The sequence below is a fragment of the Triticum aestivum genome, chromosome 3B (assembly GCF_018294505.1).
Source record: "Triticum aestivum cultivar Chinese Spring chromosome 3B, IWGSC CS RefSeq v2.1, whole genome shotgun sequence".
NCBI classification, from domain to species: domain Eukaryota; kingdom Viridiplantae; phylum Streptophyta; class Magnoliopsida; order Poales; family Poaceae; genus Triticum; species Triticum aestivum.
The window spans coordinates 792,630,498-792,635,958 of record NC_057801.1 but is presented as its reverse complement, the minus strand read 5'-3'; the positions used below and the strand labels follow the sequence as shown (position 1 = coordinate 792,635,958).

The following is a 5,461-nucleotide window of genomic DNA, read 5'->3' as shown; positions in this document are numbered from 1 at the left end:
ATAGTTAAATTTGTCAACTAAAGTAGGACACGGATTTGTGGAACATGGTTAATGGGAACCCTTTATGAATATAAATTCAGAAGAAAAAATTAGTACAAAAATAATATAAAAAATTGTACTTTTTGAAACATACATGGTCGACTGGTATAATCGCGTACGAAGTTTCACGAAGAAATGGCATCAATACTATTTCAGACAAAATCAAAGCAAAGCACTATTTGAAGGGATACTAAGATTCCTAGGTGGCATTCTTTCATTGAAACATACATAGTCGACTGGTATACTCACATATGAAGCTTCTGCACTACCAAATAACCCGGGTGACATTCCTTCATGAAACTTCATATGTGAATAGAATGATCGAAAAGTTCGATACCCCAAAATTTCATATTCTTTTGGTTTTTACTACTTTTTTTGAATTTACTATCCACATGGGAGCGCGTGAAAACATGTTCACCTTTGTATTGTTTTTACTAGATATTGTCATTTATAGTTTCATACAAGCATATAGTATGGGAAAAATGGTTCAAATATTTATTAAAAACATATAAAATATAAAAACCACATTTGTACTAGCATCAAGGAAATCTAGCCACTTTTCAACTGTGCTGGTCATCAGTTGATGCATACATTGGGCTTTCTAGCACATGACTCTTATTCCCAGTACATCCCGACTCAATATGTATCCATTGAATACATTTATGGTATCAACTAAAAAAGAATACATCTATATGGTATTACTTTGTTGATTTTTGGACAAAGGCTATGCAAGCGAGAGTGCCACCGGCGCTAGGGGAGCAATGTCCAATGTCAGCTCCTCCGATCGCAGGGCTTCCATGGTATGGGTGATGGACGGTCGTATGCTCGGATCCGGGTGCACGCACAAGAGCCCAATGAGTAATGTGTGCTCCATCTGTTGACACGCGACATTGGACTCGCCGCTTATCAGCCTCTCATCTGCGGCGTCCAGGATGTAATTCCTATGGTACAAACTCCTTACCCATGATGACAATGGAGGCCTATCATGGAGACACATTGTTGGATCCCTTCCAGAGACCATCTCTAGTAGGACAATCCCGAAATTGTATATGTCTGACTGCCTATTCCGTTGGCTCGTGTTGAGGAACACAGGGTCTATATATCCAAAAGTGCCTTGCAGAACATCTGTGGTCTGTGACCCAGTTTCGTGGAGAACAAACCTTGCCAATCCGAAGTCACCCAACTTGGCACCGTATGAAGACCCAAGCAGCACGTTGCTCGACTTGATATCGCCGTGTACGATACATTGTTGGCCTTGCTCACAGTCTACGTAGAGGTATTGCAGTGCAGAGCCTAGGTCGAGGATAATCTCGTACCTGCTTGTCAAAGCATGTAACCATTCATTATGTATCGAGAAAAAACAATGTTGCATGCAATGATGTAAATGCTCTCTAGATGGAATTATAATGCGTACCTCTTGGACCATGGTAACCAACTTTTGCCCCTGTGTAGGTGTTGATCGAGGCTACCTTGTGGCAAAAGCTCATACACAAGAAAGAGACGTGTGTACCTGTCGTCCAACCACCAGCATATGAACTCAACCTGGTTCCTCTTGCGATCGTAGCACCAGCCTATCAATTGGACTAGGTGCTTGTGCCTCAGGCCACTCGCAATTCTGTGTTCGTCCTCGAACGCCTTCCTCCCTTCGCCGGATGCTACTGGCGTGAATATCTTTATCGCCACATGTCTATTTGTCAGTTGGCGCTGATAAACAGAGGCGGAACCTCCTTGCCCGAGCTTGTTCTCCTGTGAGAATTTGTTGGTTGCACCCGCCAGCTTATGGTAATCAAAATGTTCAAGGCCTCTGGCGAGAGCTCTGTGATGCTTCTTTCTCGTGCGTAGCTGCCGTCGTCGGACGCCAACAAAGATGAACACAATCGCCAAAAAAACGATAACCGGTCCAGTTGCTTGTACTAGTAGTTTCCACGGAAACTTGGAGTTCTTCCGTGCAGGTGGCGGTTCCAAGGTGGAGTTGAATGACCAGGACATTATTTGGTGTAGGTCGACAGCCACACCGGTGGCACCCGAGAAGCCGATGGCCACCTCACTAGGCAAGAACTGCCTCAGGTCAAGACTTGTGTTGACTGTTGACACGGTATGTCGTGTCGCCGATCTGGAGAACGGCCGCTAGGATTTTTGTGTCGCTACCGTAGCTGATGTGGCAAGTCATTGGGAGGCCGGACGTTAGGTTCCTGCCTGGCACGGCCACGTTGGTGTACTCCCGGGAAACGATGGAGTTGACGTCGATGCCCATGTGACTACCGCTGTTGTCGACCCCAGCGTTGAAGTACGTGTCAAACTCAATCGCCACGACGCCAGTCGCGACGCCATTGTTGAAGAGGCCAAGGCTCCCGCCGACGCCTTCAAGTTTGCTCGTCGGAGGATAATGCCCGAGGAAGAATGTCAAGCCATCGCCAGTGTTTGCACTGATTACCTTTATTTGGAAGGTGAAGGAGGTGGTGAAGCGGGCAAGCTCGCCGGTGACGTTATCCCACAACGGCATGGGCGTGGCGAGGAACGCTCGGCCTACGCTGTTCTGGATGCTTGGACCCGTACCGTTTCTTGTCAGTTGGATCATCTGAGACTGGGAGTCATAGTATGCGTCGCCCTGGAAACTGAAGTCCCTGGCGTCGTAGCCGGGCTGGGAGAAGTTGGAGCTGAAAGAAAGGGAGGTAACACGAGGTAGGTGTAGAGACCATATGGAGTAGCAGAGGAGCATGAAGAGTATTCGGTGGGAAAAGCTCACAGCGGCCATTTGCTACGTTTTGTTTGGAATCTCGTGAACAAACACACATCATATATAACTTCTGCCTTCTGACCTCGAAACCTACAAACAAATATTTCGCGATGCACACGAACAACTAGCTTCGAAATCTTCCGACATTGCACGCCCATCCTGTTTACAAGTTGCAATGGCCTCTAGTAATGTCCGTTGAACAGAAAACTATAAGCCAAACGACAACGCCGGGACACCTTTCTGTGCTATCTCCTACGTAGATATATGTGCTGTCTGACCAAATCTGAAGCATATGTTATTCCGTCAGCATGCTAGCGTGTTTGTGGTATTTGTTTCTTTTTTCAAATCAAAACAGCCGTTCGTCCCACTTGATAAATAAAGCACACGGCCAAACAATACATGGAGTTGAGGAAGTCCTCGGAAGCTGTACGCGTTTGTTTCTTTGTTTGGGCTTTTGCTGGTGTCGACCTCAATATTCATGTACGTGTCAAACTCAACCGCCACGGCTCAGTCATCACCGGACGTGACCCTGCTGAAATTTTACTTGAAGATGTTCTGGCCGTTGTCGAGGAGATTGGGAATTCTCGTCGGAGGATAATGCCCGAGGAAGAAAGTGAAATCGGCGCCACTGATTGCACGGTTTACCTTGATTTTGGAAGGTAAAAGGAGCTGGTGAATCGGGCGAGCTCGCCGATGGCGACGCCCCACAGCGGCACGTGCTGCACGTGCACCGATCAGACTATATCTTTTCTGGATGTTCGGACTCTCTCCTGCTTCTGTCAGATGGATCATCTGAGGCTGGCGTCTATCGCCCTGAAAACTGAAAGTCTTGGGCGTCATAGCCACCAGGTCCAGAGAAGTTGTAGCGGAAAGAACGCAGGGCAGCACTAGGCAGGTGCAAAGACCATATCAAGTAGTAGAGGGGCATGAAGATATGCGTTATGTGGAAAAAAACTCACAACAGTTATTTGATGCTTCATCTTTGGAAGCTCGTCAACAAGCAGATACATAACTTCTGATCTCCAAGTCTTCGATATAGATTTCATTATGCAAACCAACAACCAGCTATCGGGGGTTGGACCTCGATGTCACGTCGCACGCACATCATGCGTACAGGCGAAATTAATAACAAGCCTCATATTTGCTCCATTCGAACATCTAAGAATAAACAGCCATCATCAACTAACTAGATGAGCGGTAAGACCTCTAATCTGACTACCTATGTTAATGAAGATACTTCTTTTTGCGAAGAATTCATGAAGATACTTAACTTGCCAACCATTGTACTAAATATAATATGCGATAAAGTTATGAAGGATCCCCTTGATGTAACCCTTTCTTAGATTGAAAAAATTGTTCAACGCCATCGTTTACTTCAATGGAAGCACTACCTTTCTAAGCAAAGTTACAACCCAAGCTCTATAAATCATAGAGAAACCCTTCATCTGGGCTAATTATGGTGGGCCTGAAGCCTGTGCACGTCTTTGCTGGACTTTGCATGCATGTGGTAGGGTCCAACATGAATTAAGGGAGGCTGTCGGAGTGTGCGGGGCTTTCAATCGAATGATCGCTCCAACGAACGAACGCGAGGGAGCGTTCCGCCTTGCCGTAGGCTTTCTCAAAATTGATCTTGAAAATAACTCCATCCAACTTCTTATTATATAATTTGTGGGTGATTTCATGCAGAATAATAAAGCCTCCATAATATACTGGCCTAGCAACAAAAAACGTTTGTGTTGACTATATAATATTTAAGAGCCACATCCTTAACCCGGTTAGAACTCCATATAGAGTAAATACTTCAGAATAGACTTAAATCAGTTGCATGTGCCATAGAACCATCTAGATGCATGCCACTCCACTAACGGAATAAAATAATCACAATACAATCAGTGTTGAAGCAGGTCGATAAATAGAACCTAAGGTTTATATATCAATCATCGGTATTAAGGTTTGAATTTTTTTGTGAAGATCCTCCAAACAAATATGAGGTGATCCTTCTTTAATGGCTAACTATCAATGATGAAGCGTAGAAGCAAGCCATGGTTAGCAGCGAATGAGCCAAATAAATGCAAAAAAAAAACATGATTGGTGGATTCATTTCTAAATAATGCTTTTAACTCAAGGTGTAACTAAGATTTTTCGTTTTCAATTTTACATAAATACTATGCTGATTGATTAATGCAACTATACCATATGGTTTGATATGGGGGCTGGTGGATAAAGAGGTGGCACAATTTATGTACAAGCAATGTATATTCATGTTTATAATTAAATTAGTCAACTAAAGTATTGTTATTATAACCGTTGCGTATTTTCTTGATATTATCATTTATCGTTTCAGACAAGCATATCAATTATAGTTTCATACAAGCATATCAATACGGAAAAGATGGTTAAATATGTATTCAACATCATACTAAAAAATCAACATGCGTACTAGCATCGAAGAAATCTAGCCACCTCTCAAATGTGCGGTCAGTTGATGCACACATCCAACTTTCTACTCCCTTTGTCATAAAATAAGTGTTGTTGATTAGTACAAAGTTGTATTAAATCAACGACAATTATTTTGGGATGGATGAAGTAGTACATTATTCCTATTCCCGATACATCGCTACTCAATCTGTATGCCTTGAGTACATGTATGGTATTTCTTTGGACTAGAAGCCTGAACTACAAAGG

General features: G+C 43.7%; 1 pseudogene; it reads right to left on the bottom strand.

The window, feature by feature from the left end:
• Positions 1 to 763: 763 nt before the first annotated feature.
• Positions 764 to 2,794, bottom strand: LOC123067924 (L-type lectin-domain containing receptor kinase IX.1-like; annotated as a pseudogene).
• Between the last annotated feature and the right edge of the window lie 2,667 nt (positions 2,795 to 5,461).